At 39.7% G+C, this 19,910-nt stretch overlaps 1 long non-coding RNA gene across 1 annotated transcript; it reads left to right on the top strand.

Moving 5' to 3' along the window:
• The first annotated feature begins 5,470 nt into the window (after window positions 1–5,470).
• On the top strand, window positions 5,471–11,310 carry LOC309849319. Its single transcript, XR_014303651.1, has 2 exons — window positions 5,471–5,635; window positions 10,964–11,310. It is a non-coding gene; the product is annotated as an uncharacterized lncRNA (long non-coding RNA).
• The last annotated feature ends 8,600 nt before the right edge of the window (window positions 11,311–19,910 follow it).

Below are 19,910 nucleotides of genomic sequence, written 5' to 3'. Positions count from 1 at the left end.
AAATAGGTGAACTATATGGTATATGAAATTATATCTCAATAAAACTCTTTTTTTTTTTAAAGTATTTCTTAGGTCGGTTATTGGAACGAAGGTCTATGCCATCAAAGAAATAACACTCTCCGGGGTGGGGGCAGGTCCCCAGGCTACCCACAAAAGGTCGGGGGGCCAGACACAGCCACACTCCGGAGAAATGCAAAGAGCTGCCCCAAAATACAGCCCGAATCCTGTTTTTACAGGAGAACAGATGAGGGCAGAAATCAAGACACTGGGGGCATCCTGCCCCAGCCCCGACCCCAGGAAGATAGCCGCTGATGCAGACAGGCCTGCGGGGGCTCGAAGGTTCCAGAGAAGCCCGAACGGCCGCCACCTGCACAACCTCCCACCACCTGGAGCCTCAAGGGCACCGCCCACACTGTGTCCAAGCCCCCAGCTGACCTTGAGAGCGCACTGCGCGTTTCAGGTGGCTGCCAGCAACAGGCACGGTGAGGCGACTTGCCAGCTCCTCACCTCTCTAGTCCATGACCCGCGTTCCCGCCTCCTGGCCCTTGAACCGGAAGCTGTCCGGACCACGCCCCCAGCTCACGTGGGCGAAGCCCAGGAGCGGGGTCTGCCCTGCCGGCCCTCGCCCTGCATGCGCATGCGCGCGCGGTGCACATGCTCTGCACATCCGGGGCACCAGGGCCCCCCCACTGGTGAAGTCACAGGTCATCTCCGGGAAGAAATCGGGCCTGGCGCTGAGCGATTCTGCGGTGCCAGACAGTCTCTCTGTAGCCTCAGTACTGCGGCGCCAGCAGCTCCTTCAGGGTCCCCAGGGTTGACCTGACCACCTGGAGTTGGAAGAGGGCTCTCTTGGACTCTAGGTTCCTCCGGGGTCCGTGCAGCCCCGGGGGTCCTCCAGTTCAGGGTGGTGCTGTTGGCTGGTCAGGGGCTGTTTGCCCCGAGGCACCGATGCAGCGGGAGGGAGGGATGGGGGTGCGAGTGTGCTGGAACTCCGCACTGGGTGGAGGAGGGGAAGGGGGGGTGTGCCCTACACCTCGACTCCGGGCCTGCCGTGGCCCCCTTGCTGCAGCCCTGGTGGAAATATTATTTGATCATAAAAAGGACTGAAGTAATGATACATGCTGTGACATGGAAGACTCTTGAAAATACGCTAAGTGAAAGGAGTCAATCTCTGAATTATGGCAGACTGTGTATGATTCTGTGTACGAGATGTCCAGAATAGGAACATCTACTGTAGAGACAGGAGATAGATTAGTGGTTGCCTGGGAATGGGGGAATGGGAAGTGGGGGCGGGGGTGGTGGTGATACCGAAAGGGTATGAGGTTTGGAGGAGGGTGGTGAGTAAAATGTTCTAGGATAGGTTGTGGCACATGCACATGCACAGCTCTATGAATATATTAAAAACTAATTGACTTATATCATGTAAATGAGTGAATTGCATGGTTTGTGAATTACATCTCAATAAAACTGTGATAAATATTTTCTTAAAAGAGTGGGTAAGAATGGAAAAAACGAGACCTCGGGTACTATGCATGAGTCAATTGGGACAATCCCGGTGGAAAGGAGTTTAGTAAACTCCTTTTATGTAAACTCCTTTTACATAGTAAAATGGCAAAGTCACCTACTCTCTGACCCAGAAATTTCACTTTTATGTGTGCTCTGGAGCAGTACCACCCAATCCCTGATTAGATGAAGAGCTTGTACCAGAATGTAAATCAGAGCATCACTGCCTTCCTTAATAGTGTCTTGCTGTGAAATGTCGTGAACAGAAGAGTGTGCTTTGTGACATAGTTGGCCTGCTGCCATAGACTCCTTATCTTGCCATGGACCATGGCCAGTCTGTGGACCACACGTGAAACGGTGCCAGTTTAGAGAAACTTGCCCGTGTGCAAGAAGAAATAAACAATTACAGAATGTTATGATGGTGAAAAATTAGGAGCCATCTAATAGTCTATCAATAGTGAATGAATAAATAAATTGTGGAATATTGATTGACTAGGATACCATATAGTCACTGGAAGGAATCGAATACATGTTTCTATACAAATAGGTCTTGAAGTGTGTAATTTTGTATGAAAAATACAGAATAATATGTCATTTACATGAATTTTAAAAACATATAAATCATGCTCTCTAATGCTCCCAGGGGAAAATGTGTGTGTGGTTTTTGTTTGTTTGTTTGTTTGTTTTTTATTTGTTTGCTACACTAGAAAATAATGCACTCAATTCATGACAAGGGCTACCTTTGGAGAAACAGAGTTCAGACTAGGAATTGAGAGCAAAGTGACTTTGGTTTAATCCATCATCCTTTATTATGTTTACTTCTTTTAAAAAAAAAGATTTGTATCAATTGTGTCAACAATATTAACAGCGTTTAATGCTGGGTGGTAGTTCATGGATACTTGATATATGCTATTTGTACTTTTCTGTATTTTTAAATTTCTCAAGAAAAACAACACAATAAGGTGGCTGTACTTTTAGTAAATGAAGGCTTCATGTTACCCAGATATCTGCTCCAGTTATATTGAGAAACTGGAAGTGTGAAACTCCACCATCTGCTAAAGAAATCTTGACATCCATGGATAGCACAGAAACATCAAAGACTGACGTTTAAACCAGATGACAGAGCAGATATAGTTGGGGACATGTGGACAACTGTAACCATTTGGGCAGCAAATCCTGGAGACAAAAATCAGATTCCATCACAGAGTTGGGGAGGAGCATCTAGATATCCATGATAAAAGTATCAGCGATATTGATTACGACTTCTATACAACTTTTCATTAATTTTTGTGTTGGGTAGGAATAAAGAGCTTTTGAGCTGAATAAAACTTGTTAAAAGTGCAAGCTGTTCTGAGGAATCCTTATGTCTATTCCAGTCTGTTATTATAGGATTAAAGTGTTAAGTGTGAGCAGGAACCCAGCAACATATGAAGAATCACAGCTTAAGCCCCCCACCCCACTAGCGGTAAATTGTTTCTCTGACTCATCTTTTGTGCAAATTCATTAAAAAGGCACTTGCATGACTGTGAGGTTATTTCCTTGCTGAACATTTGTGCTGGAGGCTTGCTGAGGGTTGACTACAGTGCAAATTTCTGCAAGTAGATGCTTGCTGTGGAAGTCCATCCTCTGGTAAATAATGCCCCACTTAATATGTAATTGTGCAATCATGCCTTTATTTTTTTTTCCATTAAAATAAAATCACATATACTTACATCCTAATTCTATCCCCTGGCTTAAGGTAAACAACAAGTTATAAGTCACAACATTGATCCCTAAGAGTGGGTAAATATTAGAACTTTTAGAGAAAATAAAGTTTAGGGCTTGTGCAAACCACTTTTATAGTGAATCTTCAGTGATTTCCAGTTTTGATGTATTACAGAGCAGTGAGCCAAAAACCATTCTTACGAAGTACCCCATCGCTCTAGATTTTTCATTTTTTTCTCAAATTTTCACACTTGTTTTGCCCATTTGTTTTTACATGTTTTTTGTTTTTGTGTTTTTTTGGGTATTTTTGAATACTTAACCTTCACCAAGTCTTTTCAACAGAGTACTTGACTTAGTTTGCAGAGAAATGTATCTTTTGCCCATGCACATTTTCCTGGTCTGTGTGGGCTTGAATTGAGTTGCACAATTACAATGACACACATCACTGGCACGAGTGGTTCAAAGTGACTCGGTGAGTGCACGCTCAGATGAAGGGAGAGGCCAGATGGAGAGCTGAGGAGCACTCCAGAAGAAGGCGGCCCTAGGTGTGCAGTAGGCATTTTGCAGAGCAAGGGACATGCTGCTTACTATGAAAAGCTAAGGCATGGAGGTTGTTAAGAGCGTTCATCTAATGTCAGATGAGCTGATGCCAAAACCATTTAAAAGATGATCAAGATTTTCTCTGTGGGCTAGGAAGAAAACTCTTCCAGGTGAGGGACCAAGTCTTGCAAAGATACAAAACTCTTAAATATGACTATATCTGGGAGACTCTGAATTTTGAGGATGTATCCTAATAAGAGTTATTTTGAACAAGAAATTGCTTTCAGAGATAGTTAGCTAGGATTATCAACCCAGTCTTTATTAAGGGGATTAGCTAAGATAATTAATAGTGTTGCTATATGCATGAACATATTATTGAACATAACCTTTATACAGAGTTAACATTTGACTTTGCCTGGGGAGGAAAAGAAAGAAGAAAGAGAAGGCTATGGCGGTTCCCACACGGGGAGCATACATAAATTGATTCAAACTTTGTACAAGAAAAATTCTGACTTGCACGGTGCCATACCCTGGTATGTTTATCTAGTGGTCTTTCATTTCGTTAAAATTGAAAGAACAAACTTCAGAAATAATGTTGTTTGTTCACGTATATATTCATGCTATCCACACACACGCACATGCAGCACATACATATTTAATCCGTTTAAAAATATAATTTAAAATATGGCCATGAGATTTATCAGAAACTCATAATGTCAATATAATTTTCTTGTAAATACGATCTTTATATTCCAGGGCCAGAGTCAAATTTTCATGAGGAGACTTTCCTCCCCAAAAATGGTATTTCAAATGAGGGCTCACAAAATTTATAAAATTATTACAGCCAAATCACTAAAACAGCTATAAAAAAGTGAAGATCATCCCTTAATTGAAAGTTTTTCTTTAATTCAGAGTTTATAATTTTGTATTCCAAAGAAAGGAAGAGCATGAACTGATTGCAAACTTACTGTACAGATTAGGAGATTTCTTAGATTTTTTCTGGCAAATTCTTCTCTTCCAATGCTTAAATTCCCCCAAAACCTTTCACATGTTTTAAAACACCTAGTTTCTGTAATGGGTTTTAGCAGGCCCATTTCAGACCATACAGAAATACTTGCTCAAAAACTATGGAAACAAACAGAAAACCAGAACATGGAAACAAACAATCATTTTTGCTTTTACAGTTTTCCTTATTGCAGTTTGAGAAGGTCTGTTTTCATGCTTTCCTCAATTATTTATGGGTAAATAGTTTAATTAGTAGCAAAATAAAATATGCACATGCTCTTGAAAGTTAACATTCCCAGTGAGGAAAAACAGACATCTTCTGTCTTGTCCTTCATTCATCCTTCGTTTAAAACTCTTTAAGCCATTTTTATAGGAATTTACATCATGTTTGAAAATACAGTGTTACCATGTTTGTTCAATTCATAGATCTAGACATCTATGGGTTCTCACAACAATAGGTGAGAAGCTAGTCTTCTACACCTCTCTCTCCGTTTTCCCCAAATACCACAATTCTTCATTAAGTCAATATTCATAGTTTCTATTATTGTGACTTACAAATATTCACAAAGGAAGCCACACTGTGCAATTATTTTATTTTCTTGCTTACTCATCTTTCTGTTTTCCTGTAATTAACACGGCCTTATCTTATTTGTTTGCTTGCTGAGTTGGCCATGTCTGTCCAGCTAATTTTTCTTTAAACTCTCCAGGAGAACAGTACAGTTCCTCTGGCTAAACACTACTGTTTTTGCTTGGGCAGGGGGTGAGGGGAGTCGGGGGGAAGGGCATCCCTCTTGGCGTCTTCTGTTGTCCTGCTCCAGGATGGAAAAGCCATGCTCAGGTCTGTTGACCCACTCTCCCCTGCGGACTTTCCATTATCTTCTTGGTGAGTGCCATTTGCCTGTCTCTCCCAAAGTCTCTGTTCCTTGGATCCCAGGTCTTTACTCTGAGTATACCCCCTTGTTTGGTTTCCTTTCCACCTGGACTTTCCTGAGAAAGGTACACAAGAAGTAAATATTAGGAGATCATGAGTATAGGAAAATAATATTGCTCACCTTGATATTTTCCAGGTTGGCTGATACAGAATCGTATGGCAGAAATAATTTCCTCCACAATTGTTCTTTGAAGGCAAGGTTACGTTGTGTTCTAGCTTTCAGTGTTGTGAAGAAGACACATGCCATCATACTTCCTAAAGTTTGTATGTAACTGATTTTCTTTACCTCCCAGTTAGTTTTTAGATTTTTTTTTTTTAAGAAATATACCTAGTGTTCTGAAATTTCTGATAATGTGTCTTAAGTTTTAATTTTCTTCATGGTTTTAGGTATTTACTGACCTCTTTCAATCTGTAAACCTCTGTCCTTCTGCTCTGGAATTCTTTCGTAGTATTCCGTTTCTGTTGTCTCTTTTTCCTCTCTAATTCTTAATAAGCAGATATTGGATTATCATTAAGAATACACTCAGACTGTCCACAAACAAGAATACAAAAATCAGGATTTGTCTTACATAACAGGGCATGTGGATAGAGGCTCAATGATGCCCAGGGCTGTACGTTTGTAAGATTCTTGGACTTTTTCATCTGTGTCACCTTGTTAATAAGGTTCTATCCATGATGGAAAAGGGAAAGGGAAATGGGTAAAGAGCCACTGTAGTGCAGGGACCCAGTCGCTTTTGTTTGGGGACCCCTGAGAGTCAAGACCTGCATGAATGACTTTTCTCTAAAAGCTAGGAGTTTCTCTAGTACAGAAAGCCATGTGCCCTTTCTAAGCATCTCAAGCGAAAGGTGATGGAGGAAGGGCAGAGTATGGTGGGATGAACCTGGAGAGGTGAACGAGAGCAGAACCATGCAGGATCTTGTGCTAGAAGATCAAGTAAATGCAAACACCGAACAATGCATGATCCCCGTCTTCCGGTGGGTGGTAGGGTATCTGAAATAATTGTTATGATCAAAAGAATCTTGATATAGGTAGTCCATGTTCTTTACTGCATTATTTTCCATTTAACAGTCTTTAAAGAAAAGGGACTGTTCTCAGACCTCATAGTCACCAAAATATAGCCACTATTGTCAAAAATTCTTCTATAATCCATAGCTCTGGAGCAAACGATGTGCAAGCCTCCTGGTCAACCAGACACCTAAGAGGTATAATTCCAACAGGGGATCATTTTTTTCATGGCTTCTCTTTATATCCCATGAGAGAATTGGCTGAGACCCTTGACTGGGTACAGGAGCTATCTAATTCAGAAACAAGAGTACTGCTGTATCAGCCCTGGACATGCTGCCTCCAGAGTCCTTTTCTCGAGAGGGAAATATAAACTGTCTTTTCTAGGTCATGGTTATTTCTGTCTTCTGTCACACACTACAGAATCTAATCCTGTGTGGTATATACATAAAGGCTTTCCTTAGCTGATGAATACTGAGTATGTGATATGTTTGAATATACACAAACCAATTAATTAAAATGTTCTGAAAATAGAAGATTAGAAACAAAAATTTACCTTCAGAACAAATAATTTATTTAGTAACACAACTCAGATTTTGGTAAATGCTGAAAGTTTCTATTTCAAAATATAAAATTTCTTAAGATCTATTACCTATGAAAAGATTCAAAATGGATTTTTTTAAAGGGAAGAAATAAATGTTCTATATTCTAGACGTTAAGCTTTACCAGGTCAAGAATTTTTACCCCTTTTATTTAGTAACATCTCCCAAGCATCTCTCATGTAGTGAGAATTCAGTAAATATTTGTTGAAAAAATGAATGCACATAGATAGCAGCGCTGAATTATTGCCAGGGTCAAACAGAAGTTTTGTTTCATTACCATATTAGTATAGATTTGGTTATTATATACCTAAATTTTTATAGATATATAACAAAAATATATGCATGTAGAATATATCCTTATTTTAAATTAACATTTAATATGTATTTTATTTTTTATTTTATTTTGATTTTTTATTTTATTTAAACTTTATTTTATTTTTTCAGTGTTCCAAGATTCGTTGATTAAGCACCACACCCAGTGCTCCATGCAGTGTGTGCCCTCCATAATGTCCACCAGCAGGCTCCCCCAACTCCCCACTGCCCTCCCCTCTAAAACCCTCAGTTTGTTTCTCAGAGTCCACAGTCTCTCATGATTCCTCTCCCCCTCCCATTTCCCCCAACTCCCTTATGTATTTTAAAGTTAAATGTAATTTAAAAGTGAATTCACCAAGGTGAGTTTTCTTAGTGGAAAACACAGTATAAGCAAAGGCTAAGGAAGAAAAATACCTGATCAGCTCTGAAATGCAGAGCTTTGTAGATCTTTAGAAGTGCCCAGAATATTAAGTTTAACTAGGGTAGAGACATGATCTACACTTCACATAGATGAGACTGATGGTTGTGTCAGGAATGGGTTCAAAGGAGGCCAGGGGACAGGTAGAAGACCCACTTTATGATGTTTCTGTAAGGACAAGAGAAGGAGGTGGGATTTAGAAATACTTGGAAGACAGTCCACCAGACTTTGCAGTTGATTGTAAGACCAAGGTGAAGGATAGGAAAGCATCATCAAGATCCCTGAGCAATTCCTGGATGGCTTGTAGGACCACTCATTGAGACGCGGAAATATATGAAGAAATTGGGGGTGAGGATATGATAACGAATTCAATTGTAGACATGGTGCTTAGAGGATATCCAGTTGGAAATGTTTTGAGCAGTTAGATAAGTGTGAAGTTAGCTGTAGAAAGTTACCTACGATCATGGACAAAAATCGCCAGGCACATATGTACACACATACGTTCTTATTCATAGCTACATAGAACTTTGTGTTTATGATGAAGATGCGGATTATCTTTCATACCTATATATAGATGAATTTATCAATAAGTATTGTTTATACAACCTTATATGAGAAGGGAGTGCATGGTTATGTATTGAATTAAACCTACAGAATGGAGAGAACTCTGTATCTAGAGCTTTATCTGTATGGAGATATTGCATAGATATAACACATATGTCTTGATATTCTAAAAGGTTAGAAGAGCTGTCAGTGTATTCTGGATCATTAACTGAAAAGTCACTGTGGTTAAAGAGAAATTGGTACATCCTTATTTGAAATGCTGAAATTCAATATTTTGAAAAACACTTCAATTAAACACAATATATAAGATGCAAAGTTCATGCAAAAATATGGGAGGAAAGAAGAGAGAACTACTCTGGTGTAAGGACTCAGGTGGCCAACACAAGAATGCTGACTGGGGGAGGGGGCTAAAGTTTCCAAGACCATGCACCAGGGCTTTACCTAGGACCCGGTGACTCCAGGATTCTATGGGGTTCAGTTGGGGTAAGTTGGAGAAGCAAGTTTTGGTTGCCATGGTGTGCAAATTATTGTTATTATTTTTTTAAAAACTCATCATACTGGTTTATTTTTTAATGATTTTATTTATTTGACAGAGAGAGATAGAGCACAAGTATGCAGAGCGGCAGGCAGAGGGAGAGGGAGAAGCAGGCTCTCTACTGAGCAGGGCGACTGATGTGGGACTTGATTCCAGGACCCTGGGATCATGACCTGAGCCAAAGGCAGATGCTTAAATGACTGAGCCACCCAGGTGCCCTGCAAATTATTTTTAAAGCAAGTGATTTTCAAAACTATATTTGACAAGCATATTTTCTGTATCTGAATTCTACAGGAAAACAGGGAGGAAACCTCTTATGAGCCTAGAAACAGAGTCACCTGGCTTTAAAAACTGCTTTTCTTCTGAGTTTTCTATATGCCAGCAAGAATGAGACAAAGAAGATGGTGTTGTGTCCCCACCTTGTGGCTATAGAGTGTACCATTAGACATAAAACACTAAAATCCATACTGGAAATATTTATTTTCACTGATTTAACCTAAAAATTGTTGTCCAAAGCATCTCCCTCCTATCACACCTCTCACCAGCATCTGCTGTACCCTGCCCTCCCACACACTCTTAATAATTATTAATGACCTCCAATTATTAATAGGAATAGCTGTAGCTTTTCCAGTTTTCAGTGGGCGAAGATTTATACTTTAAGCAAAGTGCAGTTTGGCATATAAAGTTCAAAATCTTATCTTAAATAACTCCTCTACAAGTTTTGTTTTTTTTTCCCTCATTCTCCTTTCTCCTTCTCCCCCAAAAGATGTCTCCTTTTTTTTTTTTTTTTTAAAAAAAACATAGGAATTACCTAGCTATGTTTTGGAGTATTTGAAACTTTCACCTTCTCAAAAGCTGCATCTCTGACTCATATGCAATTTCTACATTGGTAGCCATGCACATGCCTAGAAAAGTTTTAAATTCTCAACTCTTTAGCACGGAGCAACTACTGTGCAAATCAGGCACCCCTCAATCTGCATTCTCCCTAAGTCTCACCTCGATTCAAGGGTAGTAGTAGAAAGAACATGGGGCCAGCACCCCCTGGCAGTCAATCATAAAGACCATAGTCATGTGTCTGCCACGCTCCCTGATCCAAATACTATCTAAAAATAAATGCAGAGTGAAAATGAAATATTTCTTTGAGAAAGACGTCAGGCTTTGAGAGGCAGATCGTTCATGATACTGGGGAATGTGCTGACTCTTTTGCTTGGATTTATTCATAGAATCTTCTGAGTCTGGCAAAGGACATGGATGGTGTTTGGAGTTAATGCAGTAAGAGTGATACGGTGTGGGCTGTGGCAGTGGGGAGGTCAGGGGTGGTAAGGCAACAGTCAACACAAGTTCGTATTTAAAAGTGAAACAGGAATTATTGTTTTGTCGTACAAAACAGAGACTATACAGCTTGGAGGGAAACTTTCTGGATGTCAGCTGTGCATCTTTAGGAGGGAGGAAAGAACGTCCGGATGAGATAAGCATTAGAACCATATTGAAAAACTTATTTGAGAAGGGAGACTCCCCGCCCCCTTTGGACTCTGCATTTAGAACCTTCATCGGATTGGAGGTATGTTAGAAAGTGGGTTGGTGCCAGCTTTCGAAGACAGTGATTAGACCACAGAAAAGACCATAACACAGAAGAGACAATGTCAACCTCAAACGATTTCTTGTGCCGTTTGGAACACGAATAAGGGCTATTATTAAAATATTTTATACGTTATTATTTTATTCATTATAAACTTTAAAATAAGCTTCAAAACTCCTCTAAGATGATGGTTTCGTGGGACAGACATCCTGGAGACCAAAGTTATTTCTAAAACAATGTTTTCCGTTTCATTTTTTCACCCCAAAGGTAATAAGGCTTTGTATAAACAAATTCAGGCATGGATCAAGAGGGAAGTGCGAGTTGCGGCTCCTGGACCATGACTGGAGCACACAGCACTTTCCCTCCCAGTCTGAGAAAGTCATTTTGTGACCCCGCATCAAAAATTCTCTGCGCGAATATTCAACTTCTGCGGGCATCCCTGGGCCTGACACTAGGGGGCAGACAAACCTATGTTTATGGACAAACCTTCCGGAAACAGGATTGAAACTTCAAATAAGTGTTCGCAGACGTGATGAAAGAACCAAAAACAAAACCCCCCCAAAACAGAAACCAAAAACTTCGGCTGTCCATTTAATTAAAAATAAAGAAACAAAACTAAGCTGTGTATTTTTGCTCAATTCAATCAAATCACTGACAGCTAAACATATGTATGTGTAGGCGTATGTGCAGAGCACACCGGTGAGATAGTGCTTAAGGAAGGAGATCCCAGGACAGGAGGAGAGAGGTGAAGGAACAAGGCAGCGGGGCGCTACCCCACACAAGACAGCCAGCTTATGGCTGAAGTCAGTGTGGCTGGAGGACAGTGTCTCAAGGGTGAGCGGCCACATGAGTTTAGAGAGGTAGGCAAGGTCATTCCCGCAAGATCCTGTGGTCCTAGAGATGTCCAGGCATTTCCCCTCTGCTGCTGTCTGGGTACGTTTGTAAATGGCACCAGGCTCCTTGGGGAAAAAACAGGGTGATTTTGATCAGGCAGGAAGCATCACCATGGGTTCTATTGAAGTGAGAACATATGGGGTAGCTTGATAAATGGAATTCTGGTCCAGACCAGCTCTCAGTGGGTCCACAGATCACACGGTGCTCATTTTCTCCATCCCCAAAGGTATAACTGAAATGGACATAGGGAGGTCCGAAGAAAAAAATAGGGGAAAAGTTGTGCCTTGGAAAATTTAAGAATAAAAAACCAGTATGACTTCCAGACAAGTATTGCTGGAGGCACACAGGGAAATAGCAGGATGATAAAGAGTCGTTTCACCAGAAGAACATGGGAAACCATAAATGTATATGACTGATAATGGCTTCAAAATATCTGAAACAAAAAATCTACAAGACTAAAAGGAGAATAGAGAACATACGATCAAAACCCAAGACTTAACACCCTCCCTCCAGAACATGGTAGAACCAGACAATAAAATTGGGAAAGATGTTGAAGATTTTAACAACATTACTCATCTTGCCTTAACACTCACAACGGCAGAACATTGATTCTTTTCCATGGAACATAAAATGTTCGCCAAGAGAGACCGTGTGCTGGTCCATTAAATAAATTTTAAAGCATTTCAAAAGACTACAGGGTATGCAACTAAGTCAAAAATAAATTACAATGGTATATGTTTTTAAAAACCCAGATATTTGGAATCCACTGGTTAAAGAAGAAATCTCAAAGGAAATGGGAAAACATTTTGAATAATGGTAAAAAGACAGTATATTGAAAATTGAGGGATGCAACTAACATAGCACCAGGGGGCAATGTTTATATTAGAAAAGGAGATAAATTTCAAATTAATGATTTCATTGCACCTTACAAAGCTGGAAAGAAAATAGCATATATTTTTTTTTTTTAAATGTAGGCTCCAAAATAGGGGTTTGAACTCATGACCCTGAAACTGATACCGGAGATCAAGAGTTGGATGCTTAGGGGCACCTGGGTGGCTCAGATGGTTAAGCGTCTGCCTTTGGCTCAGGTCATGATCTCTGGATCCTGGGATCAAGCCCTACATCAGGCTCCTGACTCAGTGGAAGTCTGCTTCTTCCCCTGCTTCTTCCCCTGCCTGTCACCCCTGCTTTTTCTCTTAAATAAATAAATAAAATCTTTTTTTTAAAAAAGAGTTGAATGTTTAACCAATGGAGCTACCCAGGTGCCCCCAAAATAACACCTTAAAATCTAACGGATTAGATATGAAATAGTAAAAATAAGAGCAATAATCATTGAAAAAGGGAGAAGGATAATAATAGAGAAAATTAAAGCCAGAAGACAGTTCTTTGAAAAGATTAATAAAATTGAGAAATAGTACTCCTAGGAAAAAAGAAAAAACAAAAATTATAAATAACAAAATTGAAAGAGCATCTCGCTACATATCCCATAATATTAAAAAGATATAAGAGAATAGTATGAATAACTTTTTGCCAACAAATTTAATGAACTCCAACGAAAAATAATATTTCTCAAACCCGATGCAAAATAAATAGAAAATTGTATCTAGGAGACTGAGTTTACTATCAATAACTTTGCCACAAAGAAAATTTCAAGTTCAGGTAGTTTCACTGGTGAATTCTATCACACACTTACGGATGAAGTCACAGCAATTTTGTACTAACTCTTATAGAAAGTAGAAGAAAAGGAACACATTCTAACCCGTTTTATGAGACCACCATCACTTACACACCAAAACTTTAAAAAAAAAAGAAAAAGATTTTTACAAAACAGAAAAATTATAAGCCAATATCCTCAAGAACTGACAAGTGAAAATCCTTAAAATAATATTAATAAACGGAATCCACAATATTAAAAAAGGGGTACTTGGGATATGTGCATACTTTTTTTTTTTTAAGATTTTATTTATTTATTTGACAAACAGAGGTCACAAGTAGGCAGAGAGGCAAGCAGAGAGAAAGGAAGGGAAGCAGGCTCTCTGCTGAGCAGAGAGCTGGATGAGGGGCTCAATCTCAGGACCCTGAGATCATGACCTGAGCCAAAGGCAGAGGCTTTAACACACTGAGCCACCCAGGTGCCCCTATGTGCATACTTATATAGTACTTCATTTATATAACACATATGTAAAGTATTTTTTGTATAGTACTTTTGTACTAAAAAAGTATTCCTTTTTATCTGAAATTCACTTTTAACTGGGAATTCTGTATCTTCACTTGATACATCTAGAAGCCTGGAGACTTCCAAATAGTAATGTTCTTTATGCGGTTGGAATGTATGGATTGACCAAGCAGTTTCAACTGTTTGTGACCTAGAAATTAGTTATATCAGGAGATATAATTCTGAAGATCTGTTTAAGTTGAAGTGTACTCTTTGGTCCCCTCCTAGCCCTGAAGGTCACTCTCTAGCTGTCTTCCTACTGCTAACAACTTTGATCAAAATGTAGCCCCACATCCAGAAGCAAAGACGGACGTCATATCCTTATTGTCAAAGGAGCTTCTGAAATCACAGGACCAAGTCAGAAAAGTGTATTGATTGATCTTGGAAAAGTGCTCCATAACGTACTCTAAAAGGATATCTTAAAACTCAGGTAGAATATATTTCCTGGCTACCCTAGGAATCAGAATTTACTAGAATACATTATCACTTTAGAGGAAGGGTTATTTTTAAAAATCCAAATAATTGATGCCTCTAAAGACAATTATAATTTAACAAGTATCTTATTACTAGCTTATGGAATCATTAAAATAATTAATGATGTTATCCTAATATTGCCGACAGCAGTGATTTAGCAACGTTTTAAAGTAGTAGGATTTTTTTTTTTAAGGGGAAAAAAAAGTGTACAGAAGTCACAGCCATATTTTTCTGGTTTGCTAGGGTTGTTTGTGCATTCCCTCTGCCTTCAGGGTGAAGGCAGGGTCCAGGGCTGTCCAGGTCTGGTACCTCTGCATTCCCCCAGACCTAGCAGAGACAGATACTCAGAATGCCTTTGTGTGAGGCTCATTTCCACTGCTTTTGGTCCCACTTGCCAATATAGGACCTTCAGACTTTGTAAATTCTCTCCCACTTATCTCTAGGCATTTCTGGAGTGTGCCTGGCACGTGCAGGCAAACAAGGTCTGTTCACTCCCATCCTGTGGCTCTGGTTGTTTCCTGGCACTCCTGCTCTGGCTGAGTCCTGGGGGCTAAGAGGGAAGAGAATGACTCTGCTCTGACTACAGAGGAGCTCCTTCTCGCACATTCCGCAGCCTCCCCCCGCACTCCCCCCACCCGGAGCTGCTGCCTCTGAGGTATCAGGGAGGTACCAGGTTGTCTGAAACCCTCTCTGCCCCCTGTGGAAGTGGGGAGACACATTCTCTCTCTCTCTCTCTCTTGCCTAATTCTTTGTCTTCTAGCCAAAGCAACATGATTGTACCCAGCGACTTTGAGAGATTTTAGTAAAATAACTCTCCCGCTCTCCATCATGTTTTATCTCCGGTGGAGGCTAAACATACCTGCTGAGGGGCAACAGTGACATCTGCTGGTAAAAGGAAACACTTCCAGCCGCAGTTAATTTTTGGGGTGGTTTTGTTTCTTTCTTCGTTTCTTTCTTTCTTTTTTTTTTTCTTTCAGAGTTTATGAAACTCTACAGTCAAGACAACACTTACTGACCAATAAGAACAGATCTGATCCCTGGCTGGCCATAATCGTTTTATTTTATTTTATTTTATTTTTTTTAAGATTTTTTAATTTATTTACTTGACAGAGAAAGATCACAAGTAGGCAGAGAGGCAGGCAGAGAGAGAGAGAGGAGGAAGCTGGCTCCCGGCGGAGCAGAGAGCCCGATGCGGGACTCGATCCCAAGAACCTGAGATCCTGACCTGAACCGAAGGCAGCGGCTTAACCCACTGAGCCACCCAGGCACCCAATCGTTTTATTTTAAAGTGTTGTATATTTGCACTGTCTGGCAAATGCTGTTCACTATTTCAGAAACTGTAGCAGATTCTAACCAAAATGGGTGAGCAGCTCAGGGAATTGCCCAGAGCATCCCACATTTCTAAGATTACTTAAAATTGAAAAATAGTAATTTACCAGCTGTTTGATTACCACGGAGAGCAAATTTCCACTTCCAGATCTAGAAAGACACAAAACAAATGAGCAACAAAACTGTATCACACTCAAACATGGGGATACAGAATCCTGATCAGCTGTGTGGACTCTTAGAGCGTGGGGTTTGGGTTCAAATCCCAACTGTGCCAATTAATAGCTCTCACCTTGGGCAAGCAACTGAATTTCTCTGTGGCTCAGTTTTCTTAGCTATACAGTGGGGATAAAGATGATAATACTTACCTCAGAGCATTGTCATGAGGATTAAATGAGCTAAGATGTGCAAGTGTTTTGGCATGTTTTCATGTTTCCTAAAACATAGGAAGGACTCTTTGAGTTTTAAGTACCATTATCTCATTTAAATGGTATTAGCAACTGCTTTGTATCAATCCTCATTATCTGGAGAACACGTGGAGGTGAAATAAATAAAACAAAGAACTCCAGAAATGTTACGTATTTCACCAGAATCGACATGAAAGCAAAATGAATCTGTGCGCAATCCTAAAATTCACAAACCTTCTCACAAATATAAAACTAGAAAATTTTTTTGCTGTTTTAAAAGTTTTTCAGCTCGTTTTCTTTTTACTGGCCAGTGGATATACTGAAAAAGATCAAGAGGAAAAAAATAGAAAGTCATGTTTTTGCATGAAGATAGAGTTGTGTTTCTCTTAGAATTCCAAGTGAATGGTTTTTATAACTTTAAAGTAGCTTTATAGTCTCAGGATGAACAGATACTAAATTTTATTTTAAAGACAAACAGATCCTCAGGACCAGCCTATGCCAAATGACATCATCTGGACCACATTAATGGAAAATTCACCTAATACAGAAAACCACTGCAATAGTCTTTTGAGAATTGAAACATGGCATGAATCAAGAATTGATTAGAATATTTGTCTCCTACATTAAGTCGGGGCGGGGGAGAAAACATTGAGAACTATTACCACCATAACAGTTCCTTCCCAAGGTTAGTACAGATTTAGTCCATACATCTTTGTTGTTTTAAAACAGAGGTTCATTGGGGATTCTGGGCAGCACAATTGGTTAAACCACTGACTTTTGGTTTTGACTCAGGTTGTGATTTTGGGGTCATGAGATGCAGCCCCGCCTTGGGCTCTGGGCTCAGTGTGGAGTCAGCCGGGGCTTCTCTCTCCCTCTGCTCCTCCCTGACAAGTGAGCTTGCTTTCTCTCTCTCTCTCTCTCTCTCTGTCTCTCAAAAATAAATAAATAAATCTTTTAAAAAATAAAAAATAAAACAGAGGTTCATGTACGTCGGGAACAGAGCTATGTTGGGGGTACCCAGACTCACAGGGAAACAGAGCAGTGTCTTGTCAACACTTTTTTGAAAAGGCGACAACATAGGTAATGTTTTTTGGCATTTTATTAAACATACGCATGAATAAAATTAACAGAATTCCACGCCTCCGTTTTATCTAATGGAATAATTCAGGTCATTTTCCAAATTAGTTTGAAATAGTAAACTGACCTAAGAGGGTAGACAGGGATACCGTTTTATATTAAAGTGACTTTAAATCTGTTTCAGGTAAAAAAGAGAGAGAGAGAAAAGCCTATCAAAAAACAAAACAAAACATAACATAACAACAACAACCCACTTGTCCCTTAAAAAAAACTCAAACAACAAATCTTCATGTGCTCCAAAGACTTGCCTGCATAGCCGGCTGACCAACTGACGTTACTCCAAGGTGCATGATATTTGCAGGAAAGCATAGGCTCAAGTATTGGGGTGTTGTTATGTTTTGCTTTACGTATGAAATGATTTTGATCAAATTCGTAAAGAATTTCATGGTGAAAGGCTGAAGTATATGAGTTTGTTGTTTGGTTTTAATTAAAGTCACTTTCAGATGGGAAAAAGAAGCAGGTGAGGCCCGTTGGTGAGAACAAGTCCCGCAACAACACACTCCAGGAGTCACAGCTTCCCCACCGAGATGATCTTTGATTTGGGGGGTATATAGCAATGGCTAGTAAAAACAGAACAATTGGCAAAACCTTTTAAAAAGCAAACAAAAATAACCCCAAGTGGAATGCTCGACTAAGCACAAGTCATCAGTTCCCTGGTGCTTTCGGGCCAGGCTGCAGATGCCAGGAGAGAGGGATAAGATTGAGGGTGGCTAGAGGTCTACAACATGCAGACTCAGAAGACAGAAGTAACTAGAATATTACAGAAATTCTACCTGGTATACATATCTTTAAATGTATATAACACATATATAATACCCACGTGACATAATCACACACATATCTGGAGTATTTTACATATATATTTATATATATATATTATATATATATATTTTACATATATAGTGTATATATAAAACATATACAATACATAGGATATTATCTATATAGTATGTGTATATATTATGTAACTAAATTACCATAACCTTGAAAACCTCAATGAAAAAGATAAATTTCTAGCAAAAATGATGTTTTAATGGCACAGGGAGAAATCAAAACAGAAAATACAAATGGGCTAAAAGACCACTGAAAATATTTTCATTGCAGTAACCAAAAACACCCGCCAAAAAGTTTCTACAAGTGTAACCCACCAAGCTTTTATTTTTAAATTTTTAAAATATTTATTTACTTATTTGAGAGAGAGAGAGAGAGTGCAAGCAGAGGGAGGAGCAGAGAGAGAGAGAGAGAATCTCGGACTTGACGGAGCCCGATGTGGGGCTTGATTCCAGGACCCCGAGATCGTGACCTGAGCTGAAATCAAGAGTCGGTCGCTTAACCGACTGAGTCACCCAAGCACCCTCCCATCAGCTGTTTGAGGAGCAGATGATCTTCATGGCCTTCTCCAAAAATAGAAATCCAGTGTTCTTTTTACTCTTCCATGCAGCTATCTTTGAACCTCTGCTAGTAAGAACAAGCAACATGAATTCTCTACAACTAGTTGCTTAGAGTCTGGCTCGAGCATCCATATCCAAGGGTCTAACACCAGCGTGGGTGTATGTGTCCTTCACTCAATCCTGGTTCAGCTGAAGGTGTGAATCCTTGCCCACATCCTCTGTCAGAGCTGCTGACCCAGCTAAAGCCAGTGGATGGGACCCCAGTCTTCTGCATCTGTCAGATTTCATTCAGGTACAGTTCTTGATCCATAAACAGACATCCTGAGAAATTTCTTAGCAGGAAGATTTTAAGGAACCCTAATAATTTCAATAAGCAGCACATATGTCCTATACCAGCTCAGTCTGACATCCATAATGTACAGCAACAAGAATCACCTGCTAACCTGGGAAGTGTGGGCTGAGTTCTTGCTAATTCATTCAATGCAGATGATTTTCAAGTGGCCTTTTTTTTTTTTTAAATAAAACATGCATATCAGCTAAGCCAACTTATAGCTGTAGCCTATAAAAGACACATGCTAAAATAGTGTTTGAACCAGGCAATTTTCTTACTAGAAAATTGTCCTTGGCCCTAATTCACCTAGATATGTAGTGTAAGACTGTCGTTATTATCTGTTAAAATGCTTTTGAAGTTATAAACATTCACTTGTTCATTCTGCCATCTTTTATATGATCTATCATAGATGACACCAAGTTCATGATTGAGGGAAAAACTGATGAATAAGACAGATGAGGTCCTGGCTTTGATGGGATTTGGATGCTAATGGGAGAAGACAAATAAATAAGTAACAAAGAACACAGTTTCATGTAATAAATAAAATAAAGAAAAGAAGTAAGGTAATGAAAGAGTGATTTGATGGGCCTGGGGAGGGGAAGGTTAGATAGAGTGATATGGGCAGACTTCTTGGAGGAGGTGGTATTTGAACCAAAACCACCCGTTAAGTACTGAGATTCATGGGAGGATCAGGCAAAACAAATTCCAGACAGAATGCTCAACAACCCTAAAGGGGCTACATTTGAAATGAGCTTGCTGTGGTCTAGAAACATCAATAAGGCCAGAGCGCGTGGAGGGAGTGAGGGAGGTAGATGACGTTCCTATCCCACACGGCCTTGTGAGCTAAGGCATGGGATACTGGGTAAGACTGGGACACAAAGTAATATGCTTTGATGTCAGCTTCTTTTAAGAGAATTTATTATTACTTAAAAATTATTACAAGGAAGAAATGCTTCTAGGATTTCTTCCTAGGTTTAAAAAAATCTTATATAGTCCTTTTACATGAGTTGGTTTCCCTAGAAATAGAGGAGAGAGGTCA

This window comes from Mustela nivalis (genome assembly GCF_964662115.1).
Source record: "Mustela nivalis genome assembly, chromosome: 15".
Lineage (NCBI taxonomy): Eukaryota > Metazoa > Chordata > Mammalia > Carnivora > Mustelidae > Mustela > Mustela nivalis.
The sequence above is the reverse complement of the archived record's forward strand: the minus strand, read 5'-3'. Positions and strand labels throughout refer to the sequence as shown.